The 21157-nt window shown below is 38.5% G+C and overlaps 1 protein-coding gene across 2 annotated transcripts in view; it reads right to left on the bottom strand.

Moving 5' to 3' along the window:
• Window positions 1-21157, bottom strand: part of Entrep2 (endosomal transmembrane epsin interactor 2) — a 420439-nt gene that overhangs the window by 215765 nt on the left and 183517 nt on the right. The window lies entirely within an intron of this gene.

The following is a 21157-nucleotide window of genomic DNA, read 5'->3' as shown; positions in this document are numbered from 1 at the left end:
TGAGACGTTCAGAAACCAGTCAAACCAACCTCAACAGCAGAGGGTGTGTGGAATCTCGCACATCACAGGAGCAGAGTTTTCACTAAGCAATGAGCTCTGTTTTCCTTCCAGATGTTCACAGCCTGCAGGCACATCTGGCCTGCAGGCCACCAGGGTGCCACAGAGTAGGCTGCAGCATGCACTATACTGGGTGGCCCAAGAGTGATGGGCTTCCTGAATGACCCTCTACCAGGCTGCTTAGACCACCTTGGTCCTCTAAAGCTATTTGTGTGACCTTTAAATCACAGAGAGAAGTGAAAACACTACCACTCCCCTGCCATCCTGCTGCATGCTGTGGCTGTCCTGGTCCCACAGACTCCAGGACCTTTCATTCACAGCACAGCCTCCCACCTCAGCAATAAGCAGTGTCCTATTAGGCTCTACCCTAACTCTGAGCAGCCACTCCCTTCCCAGGCCGAGACCTACCCCTATCCTTGTCCCAGGTCCTGGTGAGCAGTCTTCTCTGTTGTCCTTATCACCGGGATATGCCGTGTCCTCTATTCTTTAAAGGAACCACAGTTCAGCCCTTGACCAGGTCCAATTCTACTATCTCCCAAGCTCGCTCTCCCTGAGGCAGACATTGGCTCTGATCCCCATATTCCTGGTCTCCTTGTGCCCAGGAATGCCCAGTGGACCATGGAGAGATAGTAACTTCCATGCACTAACATCTGGTTTTGGTCTCCACAGCTTAGCAGAAACTCTTCTTCTCAGGATTACCTGAGAGGTCACTGAGTGCATCAGACAAAGTACAGTTTGACCTCAGCTGTAGCAGAGCTAGCAGTGTCTTCCAGTGTGGAGCCCCCTCTCCTCCAGGCTCCTATAGTTCCCACTCACCTGTTCTTCACACTCCTTTAGCTGCTCTTCTCCTCAGCTTCCCTCTCCCAGATTCCCAAGATCTTCCTCCTGTGAGTCTTTTGTTTATTCTCCCCAATGCTGGCGGGGAGTGGGGACCTAGCTACTGTAAGGCTCCTGGAATGCCATCTGCTGCTCTGTCCTAGAGCCCAGAGCTCTGCCCTGACCACTGTGAGCACCACACTGTCCATGGTTTCTGTTTCTGGTCCCTGTTTCTCTCACTCTTAACATGTTCAGAAATGCACCTGAAGTCCCCACCTCCCAGACCCAGTGGTACTTTTATAGTCTCAACATTCTACAACAGCACCCCTCCCTCCTGGTCACTCAAATCCATATCCTGAGACTGTTCCCTCTCCCTCCATATCCAACCAGATCCAGGGAGGGGAAGGAGGCTGTGGCTTACTCATATCAATTAGGCAATATTAGGAGGTCAAACAATAAGTAAGTTATATAGTTATGAGGTCTCCCGCGGAGATGAATTGCTCATACTTGCCACCTAGGGCAGGGGCCAGATGGTCTAGGACATGGTTAAAAGGCCTTAACTACATTTTCTCTTGGATTCCAAAAGGATAAATCAGACCTGGATGGATCATGTTACTCCCAGATCCACAGGTCCCTTTGATCACAGACTATAGGTTACCCCGTCTTTGCAGTGGATAGGACCAGGCCTTAAACCCAATAGGCTTTGCTCAATGTGCACAAATCCTCCAAACACAGTCAACATTGACAATTATTTACATCAGTTCTTCATTTTACAAGTCTCTCTCTAGGATGTAGCCTCCCTTCCTTATAGTACAATGCTAGGGAAACCCTTCTCTGAAATCCCCTCACATTTCTCTGCAGCTGAGTTTCACTAATTCTTCTTCCAAATGCCTCTAGAATCTCTCTCTTGACTTCTGGATCCAATGCTTGAACATTCAAGACAGCCTCTCTGAGGCCAGCTTCATCACCCTCAGAAGATACACCACAGCCCCCAAGTCACTTTATAATCACATTACACAGTTATTTCTCAAACAGATGTCTTCCTAAAACTCTTGCCCCATCATCTCAGGTAACACATTTCAGAATGGTTTACTAGAGGCTGAGGATGTAGCTCAATGGTAGATGACTTGCCTAGCATGTGCAAAGTCCTGGATTTGATCCTCTGAACTGAAGTGGGGGGGGGGGCAGAAAGATTTATTTGGGCTTCTGGTTTTGGAGGTTCTAGTCAATGGTTAGTTGGCCCCATGGCTCTGGGGTAGCACATCATGGTGCATATGTGTGGTGGAGCAAAGCTTCTCACCTCATGGCCAAGAAGCAACACAGGGAAGAAGGGGCTGAGATCTCACATTCCCCTTCAAGGGCACGCCCCCAGTGATCTAACTTCCTCAGACTAGGCCGCATCTCTCAAAGGCTCCACCTCCTACCAATAGTGCCAACCCAGGGAACAATCCCTCAGTGCATGATTTATGGGGGATATTTAAGTTTGGAAACCACAGCATACACTGATATTTCCTGAGTTAGACTCTGGATTATTGTTCTCCAATAGCCACTTTCTCTTAATACTTCACCAGAAGGAACAGACCCCTTCAATACAAAAACACTAGCATCAAATCTAAGTAGAGAGGGCCACATCAACATCTTGTAGGAGGCTTTTTAGAGTCCATGTGCCAGAATGCTTCCTCTTTCAGGACACCTGCTCTGGTCCACTTGAGACCCAGGAGAATGTAGCATATCCAATAGAGCCAGGCTAGAAAAGAAGTTCAGAGCCACTGCCCTGGAACTGTTAGGTCTTAGTTTGAGCTATCTTTGCTCAATTCCCATTACAAGGGAGGAGTAGGTTGCACGTTCTGATATGAAGGTTTATTTTGTAACACTCCTGTGAAGAAAAGGGTTAGGAATTTAATTAGCTGTGAAATTGCCATGGTGAAACATTTGTCCCACTTAATTTACCAGTTTCATTATTCAAAGTCTATGATTTCCAAAAAAATATGGGGAAACTGAAGAGAGTTGGAGAAGGGTATCATAAAGGAAAATAGGCCAAAGAGAGTGATCAAGCATGATGTTGCTCTCAGAGAGAACACCAAGTCACTCTTTTCTCCACTTTTCCCATCCAGCCTAGTAGAGGAAGAGATAAAATTAGAAATGAGCAAGAACTTCTTGCTTTTGAGGGTGATGGAAAGGGATAATAGACTACCAGGCAGCAATGGCATCATAGAGCCAATGACCGTTCCCATTTGATGAGTACTGCTGCCTGCACACAGACAGCTGGAATAAATTAGCTCTTTCTGTCTTGTTCTCTAACACTAAAAGTTGTTTCACTGCCTAATATCAAGAATTTTCTTCAGATCATCAAATCTGGTTGAAAGGCAAATGATAAGGCAAAATTTTAGAGAGTGAAGCAAGTCCTTCTAGAATGCAGGCTGAAATGTCAATTAAATTACTTTCCCAAAACATCTAGCAGGTGTGCCTAAAGCTACTGGGATACCAATTTACCACTAACAACCAGTGTTTACTACCTCTCTGAGGAAAGAATCATTGTTGAAATAATGGAGTGAATAATATTCTGAGCCGTCCAGGTTGAAGCAAGTCCACTGAAACCTACCTCCCAACGCATTTTGCATTGCTGCTCTATGGTGTGCATAAAATTTTTCCTTGAGCCTCATTGAGCAGTGACCCCCTTTTTACTCTACTCACATGTTTTCTTTATTTGTGCCTTTGGGTTTCACTGAAGCTACATAATCAGGCTCATTCAGGTGGGCAGTCCTTCAGCCTTCTGTCACCTCCTCTAGGGAACAGATTCTTCACCACACCTACTCTACCTATGGCTCTGCCTCTTCCCATTGGAACAAGACCCTCCTCATAATACCCCACCCAAACTTTCAGTTTCAGCATGTGGTCCCAATGCTGGCCACACACTGTCCTCTTACAGGGCTGAATCAATACCTCAAATTCATAACATCCCGGAAGAAAGCCACCTTTCTTAACCTACTTTCCCTGTGATAGGAAAAGATCTGTCTATAGCTGAATGCTACTTCTCAAGAAGTAGCAGACATATAGATGAATAGTAAAGATAGCGCCATGAAAAAAAATACATTAATGTGAAAATATTTAATTATATTCTAAATAACTCATGAATAAAAAGAAAGTCAAAGATGATATATACCACAGTGTGCTGTACTGCATGCCTCTTGCTTTGATACAGATAAATACATTTGAAGTTATTCATTTGTGCCTGTCCTGCCCTGTAAGATGACACCTTCTCTCACAGCACTGTTTATTCTGAAATTAGAGTAGTTAATAGAACTATCACTGGATTTTGTTATTATGTGAGTTACAAAGTGGGATACATACTAGTATAATACAGATCAAAATATTTTTATTTTTAAAAGTTTCAAATTGGTTGCCTTTGTAACCCTATGCAATTTTATTTCATACTTTAAAAAACCTTATTCTGACACAGAGCCTATAGGCTCCACTAGCTTATCATTCTAAAAGATATGAAGCCCTGATTTGGAAGTTGTGCCAAAGCAGCTCTTCTGCAGATAAACTCTCATTTCTGTTAATCTGTAAAGTTTTAATTTACTCTCATGATTGAAAAATAATTTTGCTGTAAACACAACTTCTAGGTTGACCGTATCTTTAGGTGACAGTTTAAAAATATTATTCCACTGTCTTCAGGCATCCATTGTTGCAGTCAAGAAGTCTTTTGCCCTTTTAACTATTATTCTTTAAAGAGATCTTAATATAAAAGACTTAAGATTGTCTCCTTGCCTTTGGAGTACTGAACTTTTTGCATGTACATAAGTGTTTCTTTTTACTTACCCTCTTTTGGAAGGATTTTGCTTCTGAGTCTTTGAATTTTCATTTTTATTTAGTTCTATAGGCTATTTTATAGTCAAATCTCTTCAAATATTGTCTCTCTTCCATTTTCTCTGCAGGGACTCCAATACCATATCTTCCTTCTTTACATACCATGCTTTAAATCTCTTAGTTTTGCTTTCATTTATTCCATACCATGTTATTCAGTATATTTCATTCTGGATACATTCTTCAGAATCTTCTAGATCTCCAATTATCTGTGCGCTGCATCTAACCGTTGTTGAACTGTATATTTGTTTTTGTTCAGAAAATGTCAATAACTATATCTTATGTATCTAGAAGTTCTACTTTTATTTCTTCTCCAAGTATGACTATTTTCTTGTTGCAAGCTCAGCTTTATAACTGTTGATAACTACTGTTTTAGTCAGTTTTTTCATCACTGTGCCCCAAACACCTGACAAGAACAACATGAAGGAGGAAAGGTTTATTTGGGGCTCATGGTTTCAGAGATTTCAGTTCATAGAAGGCCTACGCCATAGCTCTGGACCCGAGGTGATGCAGAACATCATGAGAGAAGGACGTGGAGGAGGAAAACATCTCATGACATGGCAATCAAAAGCAGAGAGAGTTCCGCTTATCAGAAACAACATATAAACCCCAAAGGCACACTTCCAGTGACCTACCTCCTCCAGACACACCCTATCTGCTTCAGTTACCATCCAGTTCATCCTATCAGTGGATTTATCCACTGATTGGGTTATAAATCTCATCATCTAACCATTTTACCTCTGAACTTTCTTGCATTGTCTCATACATGAGCTCTTGGGGGACATCTCATATTTAAACCATAAAAACTACTTTAAATATCTCACTCACAAATGTTCTAGATTCTGAGAAGTGTGGCCCAAATTGTAGTAATTAAGCTTTTCCTTTGTTACCACTGATCTCATTCATTGTATCTTGCTTGCTTTGATGCTTGCATGCTTAGAAGTGAGATAAGGTAACACACTGCTTGATCTTAATCAGTTAGGTTTTATGAACCCAAGTTGGAGACGTTTCCTCTAGAGAGGCACAGCTCTTTTAGTAATAGGATTCATGAAGGCTTCAGTCATGGTGCAATGTGGGAATCATATGCCAACCCTGCTCTGCACAGGGCAGAAGACTTAGTAGTAGCATTACAAGGGCATTCATGCTCAAAGAAACTCCCTTCTCCAGCCTGTGCTGTCTGACCTTGTACCTGTCATGCTGACTCCAATTATCTACAACTCTGACCTCAGTTCATAGTTCACTTCTTTGTTTGGAAGGGGGAATGATGGACTTTGCAGACCACCACGCCTCAAGGAGTATATCATTTGAGGGAGAGAGCTGTTCTATTGAAGAAACATCCCTCAAAGTACCTACTCAGACCAAATGCCAGAATCTTAAGGAAGTCCCTGATTCCTGCTGTTTCTTATGGCCATATAAGTACACTAATGGAAGAATGATTAGAAGGCTCTTTAAAAAAATTAACAAATATACAACTTATCAAAATAACAAACTCCATTTTAGATATAGTTAACAAAATCAAATCATACTCTCTATAAATTCAAAAATATTCCATATATTTTATTATTTATTTATTCTTTTATCCCAAGCAACAGTTATTTCTCAAATTATATTACTTCTCTGAAGAAATAAGATGTTATATCAAATAATTCTTTTCCTTCACTTTTCCCCTGGTAAATAATTTTTCTTGCATCCAAGACTTTTCAATTTTATTAGTTTTCTCACATAGCAAAAAACCATAGGAAGCAAAAGTTCCACTCACAAAAGTTAAAAAAGAAAAGGAAATTAAATCCTATCCAAGAATTAACATCAGATAGATGTATAAGATTATTAAAAAGACAACCAGAAAACTATTCATGTATGAATAATATGTCTAAATACATTCTACTGCCATGTACATCTAAAAAGAACAAATTTTAAAAAAATTTAAAAACTCTGAGGGTTAGAAAAGATGTTAGTAAAGGGACATAGATACTATTGTGACCAATTGAGAGAACTTAATATAACAAAAATATCAATTTTCCATGTTTATAAACCTCAAAATTCCAATGGGATTCTTTGAAGATGATAAAATGGTTCAGACATTTTTTAATTGCTAGAAACAAAACCATTTTAGACCACCACAATATTTTAAAGTGGCTCAAGAACAGAGAGATAAAAGGAACAGAAGATAATGCACAGAAACAAAAAAAGTACATATTAGTTATAAATTATATTTTAAATACTTATTCCCCACACTCCAGACCTCATCAACCCTCATTCTACTCCCTGTTCCTGTGAATCTGACAACTCTACTTACTTCATTTAAGTGGAATAAGAGTAATATATCCTTTGTGACATGTTTATTTCAGTTGGAATAACGTCTTCAATGTTCATCCATGTTGTAGCAAAGTCAAATTTTTCTCCCTTTTTAAAAAGGCTGAATAATATTCCATAGTATGTACATATCACATTTTATTTAGTTAATCACCAGCCAATGATTATTTCAATAGCTCCCACCTTTTGGATTATATGAATACTGCTGCTATGAACATGGATATGCAGATATTTCTTCAAGTCCCTTGAGGATTGCTGGATCATATGGTAATTCTACTTTTAATTTCTGAGGAACTATCCTAATGTTTTCCAGAGGGGCTCTGCCATTGTACATTCCCACCAGGGGTATACAAGTGTTCCAATTTCTCTAACATTTGTTTTCTGGGGTTTGTTCATTTGTTTGTTTGTTTGTTTTTTATAATAGCCGTCCTAATGGATGTGATATATCATTGTGGTTTCGATTGTATTTCTCTATGATTAATCATCTACTCTTTCAGAAAATGTCAAGTAAACAAAGCATTATTATTAGCTATAGTCACCATGCTGAACTTTAGAGGCCCAAAACATGTCCAACAGCTACTCTTTTCCACCACTGAACAGTCCTTGATAACAACCCTTCTATTGTTTCTGTGAGTTTGACTTCTTTTCAGACTGCACATTTACATGAGATTATTCAGTATTATATTTTTGAGTTTGGCTTATTTCACTCAGCATACTGCCTTCCTGGTTTCATCCATGTGTCAAAAACTCTTTCGACCATTTTTTAATTGGTTCATTTATCTTTTTGTTGAGTTTTAAGAATTTCAAAAAGCATATTAAATATTTTTATATACACCGTTCCATCACCTTTTTTATTTTTTGTCTTCTTCATTTCAAAAGATATATTTTTTCACTTAATTTTTTTTATTTTATTGGTTCTTTTTAGTTGTACATGACCGTAGAAATAAGCCAGTCCCAAGAAACCAAAGGCTGAATGTTTTCTTTGATATGGGAAAGCTAACCCACAATAAGGGAGTGAAGGGGAAGATGAGAAGTTCAGTGGATTAGACAAAGGGGATGACAGGAAAGGAGGGGGAATAGGAAAAAGACTGTGGAATGAATCAGGCATAACTTTCCTATGTAGGTATAGGAACATACCACAGCTAATCTCCCCATAGTGTACATCCACAAGACTGGGGTCCTAATTAGAATATGCCAATTAAATATTAATCCTTCAGGAGATACATGATTTCTCAAATATTTATTCCCATTCTGGGTATTTTTTTTTTTACTCTGTTACTAATGTCCCTTTGATCCAAAAGTTTTTTAATGTTGATGAAGTCCAATTTGCCTATTTTTTCTTTCACTGCCTGTACCTTTGGAGTCATAAACAAGAAATCATCATTAAATCCAGTGTGAAACTTCCCCTATGTTTTCTTTTAAAAGTTTAATAGGGCCCAGCGGCCCGCCGACACGGTAGACAGATCACCCCTATTGGAGGAGGGGCACAGCCGCCGCCTGCAAGGTAGGCAGACCGTGCATCCCGGAGAAGGGGCCCAGCGGTCCACCAGATCACCCCAATTGGAGGAGGGGCACAGCCGCCACCCGCGCCTGCAAGGTAGGCAGACCTGCGACCTGGAGAACAGGCCCAGCGGCTCACCTGCGCGGTAGACAGACCTCCCCAGTTGGAGGAGCCCAGCCTCCCTCCTGTGCGGTAGACAGACCACTCCAACTGGAGGAGGGGCCCTGCTGCCCGCCCGAGCAGTCACCTGACCGAGCTCTTGACAAACATAAGGTTTCCCCAAGACCCCTACCTCATGAAACACCTTATGAGAAAAACTGATGGAACTCATCTTGGAAAATCCCACCAACCCTTAAAACCCACCAACTGGTTGGCTGGCGTGGCTACCAGTGCGGTTCTGCAGCGGATCAGGCACCTGGTTTACATCTCAAGAGTAGAGAGGCCACAGGTGGAAGCTCAAGTCCTCTCACACTGACTACCACCACCATCCTGAACCCAGAGACTCAAGCTAGGAATAGACAACGCCACCAACTGGAAGAAATGAAAACAGAGTTCTGAGAGACATGTTTTTTCTTTTTTCTTTCTTTTTCTCTCTTCTCTCTCTCTTTTCAGCCATTCACCCAGTCTCCTCTACCCTTCCCCCTCGGGGCTTCACAACCTCAACATATGTGAAACCAAATATTGTGCACGAAAAAGTTCTTTAACAACTGAATCACCAGAATAATATACTATAGAGGAATCGCATATGCACCACCTCCCTTCCCCCTTTTTTATTTCTTTTCTTTTTCACGTATTTTCTTTTTCCAGCTCTCTTTTTTCTCTTCCTTTCCTTGTTATTTGTTTTCCTCCCTCTTACTCCCTGTATCCCACTTGCAACCCCATAAATTTTACTATTCATAAGTAGGGTAATCTTATAAATACAGATAGGAATTTGAATCTATACATTCGTCCATAAATTACCCATCTATTGGTTAGAGCTCTCCAAAGTTACTAAGTTAGATTAACCCCATACCCTCACTCCTTTCCCCATAAACATAACATCCTACACCTGAAATTCAGTTTTCTTCCTACCAGAAATGGTATGCCTTTCATGAAACTAATGACTATATTTGTAAACAATAATCGAAACCAACATTTGTAGACATAGAGTCTAGCTATAAATGTAGTAATAAGGAAAACGTGTGCTTAGATGATGTACTATTGATATTGAAAACTGTTAACATTGTCTTTCTCCACAAAAGGGAGAATTTGCAACTATACAAGAGCAATATAAATATATAGGGGGAAAATTCAATAACACAACAGTTTCACCAAGCAGAAAGAAACACAAGCAGTATGAAAGGAAAGAAAGGAGCACAAGCAATGCAGGTCAGCTCAACTTTAGAAGAGGTAATATCTGCAGCAGATGGAATGTCAGATAAAGAATTCAGGATATAGATGCTTCAGATGATCTGGAGTCTCAAGGAAGACATTAGACAGCAAAATCAGACAATGAAAGATCACTTTGACAATGAATTACATAAACAAATCCAAGAAGCAAAAGATCAACTATACAGGGAGATAGATGTTATAAAAAACAAACAGAAATCCTAGAAATGTAGGAAGCAATAAACCAAATTAAAAACTCAAATGAGAATACTACCAGCAGAGTAGAACACCTAGAAGATAGAACATCAGACAATGAAGACAAAGTATTTCAACTTGAAAAGAACATAGACAGCTCAGCAAGACTGTTAAGAAACCATGAACAGAACATCCAAGAAATATGGGATAACATAAAGAGACCAAACTTAAGAGTTTAAGGAATGAGCAATCTGTTCAATGAAATAATACAAGAAAACTTTCCAGACTTGAAGAATGAGACAGAATCCCAAATCCTAGAAGCCTACAGGACGCCGAATGTGCAAAATCATAAGAGATCCACACCTAGACACATTATAATGAAAATGCCCAACATACAGAATAAGGAGAGAATTTTAAAAGCTACAAGAGAAAAGAAGCAGATTACATTTAGGGGTAAACCAATCAGGATAACAGCTGATCTTTCAACACAGACTCTGAAAGCTAGAAGATCCTGAAACAACATATTTCAAACGCTGAAAGAAAATGGGTTCCAACCAAGAATTGCTTATCCAGCGAAATTAAGCTTCAAGATGGAAGATGAAATTAAAACCTTCCACGATAAACAAAAGTTAAAAGAATTTGCAGCTAGAAAACCATCTCTTCAAAACATCCTCAGCAAAACATTACAGGGAGAGGAAATGGAAAATAACAATTAAAACCAACAGTGGGAGGTAGTACAGTAAAGGGAAAAAATAATCAAAGAGGAAAAACAAACCATGTTAAGTAACATAAATAAATAAATATGGCTGGAAGAACAATCCATATCTCAATAATAACCCTAAATGTCAATGGCTTAAACTCACCAATTAAGAGACACAGGCTAGTAGAATGGATCAAAAAAAAAGATCCAACAATATACTGCCTACAGGAGACGCATTTGATAGGAAAAGACATACATAGACTGAAGGTGAAAGGTTGGGAAAAATCATACCACTCACATGGACTTTGGAAACAAGCAGGAGTGTCCATACTCATATTAAATAAAATAGATTTCAAGCCAAAGTTAATCAAAAGGGATAAAGAGGGACACTACATACTGCTCAAGGGAACCATACACCAACAAGACATAACAATCATAAATATATATGCCCCAAACAATGGTGCAGCTATGTTCATCAAACAAACTCTTCTCAAGTTCAAGAGTCTAACAGATCACCATACAATAATCATGGGAGACTTCAAAACACCTCTCTCACCACTGGACAGATCTTCAAAACAAAAGTTGAATAAAGAAATTATAGAACTCAATAATAAAATTAACAACCTAGACTTAATTGACATATATAGAATATACCACCCAGCATCAAGCAGTTACACTTTTTTCTCAGCAGCACATGGATCCTTCTCAAAAATAGATCATATATTATGTCACAGGGCAACTCTTAGAAATTATAAAGGAGTAAAGATAATACCAGGCATCCTATCTGATCATAATGGAATGAAACTGGAAATCAAGGATAAAAGAAGGAAGGAAAAATCATGCACCACTTGGAAAATGAACAATAGGTTACTGAATGATCAATGGGTTATAGAAGACATCAAGGAGGAAATTAAAAAATTCTTAGAGATAAATGAAAACACACACACAACATATCGGAATCTATGGGACACAATGAAAGCAGTTCCAAGAGGAAAATTCATTGCTTGGAGTTCATTCCTTAAAAAAAGAAAAAACCAACAAATAAATGATCTCATACTTCATCTCAAAATCCTAGAAAAAGAAGAGCAAAACAACAGCAAAAGAAGTAGAAGGCAAGAAATAATTAAAATCAGAGCTGAAATCAATGAAATCGAAACAAAAGAAACAATTGAAAAAATTGACTAAAGCTAAAAGTTGGTTCTTTGAAAAAATAAATAAGATCGACAGACCCTTAGCCATGTTAACGAAGAGAAGAAGAGAGAGAACTCAAATTACTAGCATACGGGATGAAAAAGGCAAAATCACAACAGACACTTCAGAAACACAGAAGATAATTAGAAATTATTTTGAATCCTTATACTCCAATAAAATAGAAGATAGTGAAGGCATCGATAAATTTCTTAAGTCATATGATCTGCCCAGATTGAGTCAGGAGGATATACACAACCTAAAGAGACCAATATCAATTGAGGAAATTGAAGAAGCCATCAAAAGACTACCAACTAAGAAAAGCCCAGGACTGGATGGGTATATAGCAGAGTTTTACAAAACCTTTAAAGAAGAACTAATTCCAATACTTTACAAGCTATTTCAGGAAATAGAAAAAGAGGGAGAACTTCCAAATTCATTCTACAAGGCCAACATCCCCCTGATTCCTAAACCAGACAAAGACACTTCAAAGAAAGAAAACTACAGACCAATATCTCTAATGAACCTAGATGCAAAAATCCTCAATAAAATTCTGGCAAATCGGATACAAAAACATATCAAAAAAATTGTGCACCATGATCAAGTAGGATTCATCCCTGGGATGCAAGGCTGGTTCGATATACGGAAATCAATAAATGTTATTCACCACGTCAATAGACTTAAAGATAAGAACCATATGATCATCTTGATAGATGTAGAAAAAGCATTCGACAAAGTATAGCATCCCTTTATGTTCAAAACTCTAGAAAAACTAGGGATAACAGGAACTTACCTCAATATTGTAAAAGCTATCTATGCTAAAGCCTCAGGCTAGCATCATTCTGAACGGAGAAAAATTGAAGGCATTCCCTCTAAAAGCTGGAACAAGACAGGGATGCCCTCTCTCACCACTTTTGCTCAACATAGTTCACAAAACACTGGCCAGAGCAATTAGACAGACGAAAGAAATTAAAGGCATAAAAATAGGAAAAGAAGAAATTAAATTATCACTATTTGCAGGTGACATGATTCTATACCTAGCAGACCCAAAAGGGTCTACAAAGAAACTACTAGAGCTAATAAATGAATTCAGCAAAGTGGCAGGATATAAAATCAACATGCATAAATCAAAGGCATTCCTGCATATCAGCGACAAATCTTCTGAAATGGAAATGAGGACAACCACTCCATTCACAATATCCTCAAAAAAAAAAAAAACTTGGGAATCAACCTAACAAAAGAGGTGAAAGACTTATACAATGAAAACTACAGAACCCTAAAGAGAGAAATAGAGGGAGATCTTAGAAGATGGAAAAATATACCCTGTTCATGGATAGGCAGAACTAACATCATCAAAATGGTGATACTACCAAAAGTTCTCTATAGGTTTAATGCAATGCCAATCAAAATCCCAATGGCATTTCTTGTAGAAATAGATAAGGCAATCATGAAATTCATATGGAAAAATAAAAGACCCAGAACAGCAAAAACAATGCTAAGCAGGAAGTGTGAATCAGGCGGTATAGCGATACCAGACTTCAAACTATACTACAGAGCAATAGTAACAAAAACAGCATGGTACTGGTACCAAAACAGGAGGGTGGAGCAATGGTGCAGAATAGAGGACACAGAGAACAATCCACAAAATTACAACTATCTTATATTTGATAAAGGGGCTAAAAGCATGCAATGGAGGAAGGATAGCATCTTCAACAAATGGTGCTGGGAAAACTGGAAATCCATATGCAACAAAATGAAACTGAATCCCTTTCTCTCGCCATGCACAAAAGTTAACTCAAAATGGATCAAAGAGCTTGATATCAAATCAGAGACTCTGCATCTGATAGAAGAAAAAGTTGGCTCCGATCTACATATTGTGGGGTTGGGCTCCAAATTCCTCAATAGGACACCCATAGCACAAGAGTTAATAACTAGAATCAACAAATGGGACTTACTCAAACTAAAAAGTTTTTTCTCAGCAAAAGAAACAATAAGAGAGGTAAATAGGAAGCCTACATCCTGGGAACAAATCTTTACTCCTCACACTTCAGATAGAGCCCTAATATCCAGAGTATACAAAGAACTCAAAAAATTAAACAATAAGAAAACAAATAACCCAATCAACAAATGGGCCAAGGACCTGAACAGACACCTCTCAGAGGAGGAAATACAATCAATCAACAAGTACATGAAAAAATGCTCACCATCTCTAGCAGTCAGAGAAATGCAAATCAAAACCACCCTAAGATACCATCTCACTCCAGTAAGATTGGCAGCCATTATGAAGTCAAACAACAACAAGTGCTGGCGAGGATGTGGGGAAAAGGGTACACTTGTACATCGCTGGTGGGACTGCAAATTGGTGTGGCCAATTTGGAAAGCAGTATGGAGATTTCTTTGAAAGCTGGGAATGGAACCACCATTTGACCCAGCTATTCCCCTTCTCGGTCTATTCCCTAAAGACCTAAAAAGATCATGCTACAGGGACACTGCTACATCGATGTTCATAGCAGCACAATTAACAATAGCTAGACTGTGGAACCAACCTAGATGCCCTTCAATAGATGGATAAAAAAAAATGTGGCATTTATACACAATGGAGTATTACTCTGCATTAAAAAATAACAAAATCATGGAATTTGCAGGGAAATGGATGGCATTAGAGCAGATTATGCTAAGTGAAGCTAGCCAATCCCTAAAAATCAAATGCCAAATGTCTTCTTTGTTATAAGGAGAGCAACTAAGAACAGAGTAGGGAGGAAGAGCATGAGAAGAAGATTAACATTAAACAGGGACGAGAGGTGGGAGGGAAAGGGAGAGAGAAGGGAAATTGCATGGAAATGGAAGGAGACCCTCACTGTTATACAAAATTACATACAAGAGGAAGTGAGGGGAAAGGGAAAAAACAAGGGGGAGAAATGAATTACAGTAGATGGGGTAGAGAGAGAAGATGGGAGGGGAGGGGAGGGGGGATAGTAGAGGATAGGAAAGGCAGCAGAATACAACAGACACTAGTATGGCAATATGTAAATCAGTGGATGTGTAACCGATGTGAATCTGTATACGGGGTAAAAATGGGAGTTCATAACCCACTTGAATCAAATGTGTGAAATATTATATGTCAAGAACTATGTAATGTTTTGAACAACCAACAATAAAAATTAAAAAAAAAAGAAAAAGAAAATTTAAAAAAGGTTTAATAGTTTTAACTCTTAAATTTAGATCTCATCCATTTTAGTTAATATTTGTTTATGGTATTAGGAAAGGATCCAACTTAAGTCTTTTGCATATAGATACATTAACTTAGCTTTTATAATTTCATTATACAATGAGTGGCATATTAAATCAACAGAGGAAAAAGGAACTCTTCAATAAATGGTTCTGAGACAATTACTAGCTAATTGTGTATAAATAAACTAAATTATTCACGCCCACAAACCAAAATACATCACAAAAGGATTGAAACATTAAATGTAAAATTTAACCTCCTGGGTAACTAAGATTATAAATAGGCAATCTGTCCTCATGCATACACACACACACACACACACACACACACACAGTTTATAAGGAATTAATAAAATGCAAAGCAAAAGACTACATCTCTTTTTGGCTTTCAGACTGGCAGGGGTGAGATGGAACGACAGCTTTCTTAATGACAGTGCTCTATTCATGCATACAGAGAATGTACATCATCAAGAGGGAAACTCTGCCAACTGGCAAAAAGTATGAAAAACAGTGAGAATAATACTTACTCAAATAACTCCCAAGCCCCGGATGATGATACAGACCATTTTCCAGGAAAATATACATTACTATGATTGATTTTTTTAAAAAAGATCAAAACACTGAATGTCCTATAAACACAAGAAAGTGGGAAAGTGGTCAAATAACGATGAGCAAATTCTTTAAATCTTAAATGTACAAAGATTTACAAAAGTGTTTAAATTTTTTTTCTGAGCACAGAGGTCAGGGGAGCATCTCAAGTTCTTCTCACAAAGGTCATCCTAACCATTACAAACTGACAAAAATACTCCACAGCTAGACCAATTACTTTCAAACAGAGGTACATAATATTTAAATTAAATCTTTGAAAACAGAATCCAGCAGTATATTAAAAAGAATAAAGAATAACATGGGGGCATGGGGACTGGGGTTGTGGCTCAGCAGTAGAGCACTTGCCTAGCATGTGCGAGGTCCTGGGTTCAATCCTCACCACCACATAAAAATAAATAAATAAAATATTGTATTGTATCCAACTACAACTTAAAAATAAATATTTAAAAAAGAATAACATGGGGGGATTCATATCAGGAATGAAAAGATGATTCAGGAAGAGAAAGCATATTAATAAAATTAAATATTAATGCGACAAAAAAATGAAAGATAGGATCATTCAGTAGATGCTTAAAAGATCTTTGATAGATTCTCCATTTTCTAGGGGAAAAAAAGAACTCTTAAAGAGGAGAAGATATAGATGTCCATGACTTCCATTTATATTTACAATTATTCTGAAAGTGCTACTGTAGTGTACAGAATTATGATACAGCATGAAAACTCCTCCACCCCACCCCCTATTTAATCCCCTCTCCTTGAGTGGGCAGGACTGAGACTGACCCAGTGTGTCTCCTCATTAGGTGGAAGGATTCCAGGGATGTACGGGCATACACTGCTTAATGGCAGGAACATGTTCTGAGAAACCTGTCATGGGGTGATTCCATCCTGGTGGGAATCACCTGGTGGACAAGGTGTGGCCTCCAGATGCCATGGAGAGGCTTGAGATGTTCGAAGCTGCTGCTGCAGTCATATGGAAGACTGTCTTACAGGAAATTGATTTTTTGTAAGAACTATACTTTAAACTAATGATAAAAAGCACAGTATAATAAATCCATAAACTGATATCAGTGATTTATCATCATTATCAAGTATGTCCTGTGAATTATTGTATATGCTATATGTTATACAACTGATAGCACAGTTGGCTTGTTTACACCAGTATTACTACAAACACATGAGAAATTTATTGTACAGTGACATTAGGATGGCTGTGATATCACTAGGCATAGGAATCTTTCAGCTTCATTATAATCTCATGATATGCCACCATCATAGATGCTATCTGTGTTTGACCACAACATCATGTGGTACATGATTCATTCAGGTCCCAAGTCACTTTGGGGTTGAGTTAACTAGAAGGGAGATTTTCCTGGGTGGGTCCTTGGAGTGTAGGCAATCCCTGATGTTAAAGATGTAAAGTACCAGAGGAATTCTGCTGCTGGGCTTAAAGAAGTAAGCTGCCATGCTGTGGATGCCTCTAAGAGCTGAGAGTTTGCAAGAAAACAGGAGCTTGATTCATATAACCCCCAGGATGAATTCTACCAAGTTTGGGAGTTTGGAAGCAGATCTTTCAATAATCAAGCATCTGGATGAGGATGAGTCTGGCTTCACCTAGATTTCAGTCTTCAGACCCAAGGAAATCATCCTGGTCCATGAAAACTTAGAGGTAAGTGATTTGTGTTGTTCTCAGTGACTAGACATGTGGCATTTTGTTATGCAGCAGTAGAAAACCAATACAACTAGCTAATAAAATTGAACTTGAAAAGCAAGAAAAGTTGTAAACATTGGAAATAAGAGGGCAAAGTTATTACCATTTAAAAATTATATGATTAATTAGGAAACCCAAGGGAATTGATTGAAAAAAAGGAAACAATAAAAGGATTACAAAATCAGTATATTGAAAAATTATACTAATAGTTATATATTGTTGAGCACTGACTGTATTACAGACAACTATTAAGTGTCTAACTTTTTTTATACTGACCACTCTAATCTGTGTGTGATTCTCGTGCCTGGGTACAGAGAAGAAAATGAAAGCACAAAGGTTAGATGACATGCCCCACATTACCATGATAGACGGTCTGAAGAAACAAGCTCTTAAATTAGAGAAAAATAGCTTTTCTACACTTAGGAAAGCAAATAATGGTTACGAAACAGTATAAAACTAAAGATTCTATTTACATCAGCAAACAACAAGGCAGAATGTCTTCTCATATCCAGACCTAAAACAGGCTGAGCCAGATAAATATGAAGAAAGTCTTAAAACATCTACTGAGGAACATAAAAGACTTCATTATTAGATGGGGATAAAAACATTCATTTTTAAAACAGGAGGACTAAATAATGTATAAGCTTCATTCCATTCTAATTAAAACATTAAAAAGGGAAAAAGAAAATCTACACACTAAAAAATGAACTCTTTCATCACATGGAAGGAAACAAAACTTATTCTTTCTCAGTTTTTGAACCAAAATAAATTCTGGAAGACACTAAGAGGAAAATAGATTAAAACATGAATTTTGCAGAAGAAAATGGGAGAAATTTTTAAAAACCATCTTGAATTCAGCCTTTGAGGCATATTGTGCTTTCAGGAGTCATAAATGAAAAGATTAATGAATTAATTTATTTTTAAGTTTATGGTTTTAAAAAAAAAAACACACTTCCATGTGGTAGATTGAATCTTTGTTCTTAATCTCACAGCCTGTATTAGAAGTAAAATTCTGGGGGATTGAAAAAGACGGCAGAAAGGAGCTAGACAGTGAGTTCTGATCTCCTCACAACACAGAAAAGAGGCAGTGAAGGAAAGCAGAATTGGAAGGTGGGTGACAAAATAAATTCTCTAAGACTCAATATTACAAAGCCAAGAGCTGCAGAGACTATACGATAAGGTACCAGAGGAGAGAATAAATGCAGGATTCCCTAAACCCAAACCTGATCCAGGGTAGGAGAAGTGAGGAGGAACAAGTTGGGGTTGTGGGGGGGGGTGCAGGGAAGGCAGGAAATCTCCTAAGCTCATTCACCTAAAAACAGACAAAATCTAAAGTGTGACAGGAACAGCAGGATCTTTAGAACAGAGCAAACAGCTTAAAACCAAATTGTGAAAAAAAAACCAAAACACTGAGCCAGGTGACCACAGTCATCTTGTAGAACCCTGAGTTGACTAGTTACCCCCTTAAATCAATAAGACATTTTCCCATACCCAGAGCGATGTTCCCTGCAGTGGTGGGATCTTAATAATCTGACCAGAAAGAAATTCTACAGGGCCCACTACTAGCTGAAAATTGCTGAAACCAATACCCCCTCTCCCCCGTCATGAACAAGGAGAGTGTAGTGGTAAGGACCTGTGCTGGGAAGTGTGCCTAACCCTGTTCAGCCTCTGCAACCCAGGAAGGGTGGAAAACTCTGCACAGTGTCCACTCACTCAGAGACATAATGAAGCAACTTAGGCCCCAAGTAGGCGAAAGTGGATTCACCAGCACCCAACAGCTCTGACTACTGTGCAGAGGCACAGTAGGAAGTCTAGGGACTCTCCCAAGGATTTTGGGGGGGCTATACCCCAGGGAAGCTGCCTAAATATCCAATGACGTAGAGATCCAGTTTCCAGATAATGACAGGCATGGCCAGAGGGCTGCTACAAAAACTTCCCTGAATACCCCAGGAAACTTAAGCAAGAGGCATCTGCAAAGATAGCCAGAGAGAGATGAGTTAAGATGGAAAATTACCAGAGTCAAGGCAACATGAAGTGGATGCTCCCAGCATTAACAGGTGCCCATCCTGACCTGTGATCACAACTGGGAAGGGAAAGGGTATTGTTTGGATACTGGCAGGACCTTTCATCAGACATAATCAACAGAGAAAACCAACACCTGTCATTCACAACCTGGGGCAATAGAAACAACAACCCAGGTGAACCACCTGAGTCCCTTCACTGCGGTGCCCCAGAGAGTCACATCAGCCAGGGGAATACTTCTGAGCCACAAAACACTCATGGAAAACCCATAACCAAAGTACCTGTACTCACAGACAGCTACCAGGACATTCATTACCATAAAAAGGATCCTATAGAGGGGTACAGGTACACAATGAGCCACAGCAATCACAGGGACACTTCAGAGACTGTATCCTGAACTAATACACACAAGAGAAATAGGCAAGGCACAACACTGCATCTTCTAAGCAGTCAGCCTGAGCTGACAAACCAGAAGTTACTGGTGGAAGGCTCATAGCAACTAGGCAATTGGCTCTTGTGCCCCTGACGCTTTGCAGAGATCCACAATCAAAGACAGATGGACAGCTACTAAATGTCCAAACCCTAATTAGTCCAAACCAAGACTAAACAAAAATTTTCTTTACCTTGACATAGCTTACTATAAATAACTGCAAAATCAACTTTGATTATATATATATATAACTTTAACTTTAATGATAATTGTTACCCCAATAGTCAAATTGTATCTTCAACTCACTTGAATGTATGTCATGTAATGATTTATAGAAAATTACAATAGATCCATTCCAATACACATTATAATGAAAATGCCTAACATACAAAATAAGGATAAAATTTTAAAAGCTGCAGGAGAAAAGTGATCGGTCACATTCAAAGGTAAATATATACCAAGCTCTGAAAGAAAATGGATACCAAACCAAGAATACTATACCCAGCAAAACTAAGCTTCAGAATTGAAGATGAAATAAAAACCTTCCATGAGCAGGGCACCCTGGTGCATGCCCGTAATCCAAGTGGCTCAGGAGGCTGAGGTAGGAAGTTCACAAGTTTGAGACCAGCCTCAGCAACTTAGTGTGGCACCAAGCAACTTAGCAAGACCCTGTTTCAAAATAAAAAAAATAAAACACTGGGGAGGTAACTCAGTAGTAAAGCACCTTGAGGTGTATAGGGGGACTTTTATGATAAGTAGAAGTTAAAAGAATTCATAACTAGAAAATCTCTACTACAAAGCATACTCAATAAAGTGTTTCATGAATAAGAAAGGAAAAATAAAATGAAACATAGCATAGGGAGGAATTACACTAGAAGAATATTCAACTAAAGGAGGATCAAGTCTGATTTAAACATTAGAAATATATAAAAATGGCAAGAAATAAAAATCACCACTCAATAATAACATTGAATGTAAACAGTCTAAACTCTTCAATCAAAAGACATAAGTTAGAAAATTGGATTAAAAACAAGACTCAAAAATATGCTGTGTCCAAGAGACTCACCTCACAGGCAAAGACATCCACAGATGGAAGGTGAAAAGATGGGGAAAAATAAACCACTCACATGGGACTCATAAACAAGAAGGGGTGGA

This window comes from Marmota flaviventris, chromosome 2 (genome assembly GCF_047511675.1).
Source record: "Marmota flaviventris isolate mMarFla1 chromosome 2, mMarFla1.hap1, whole genome shotgun sequence".
Classification (NCBI taxonomy): Eukaryota; Metazoa; Chordata; class Mammalia; order Rodentia; family Sciuridae; genus Marmota; species Marmota flaviventris.
This window is presented reverse-complemented; position numbering and strand designations above follow the sequence as displayed.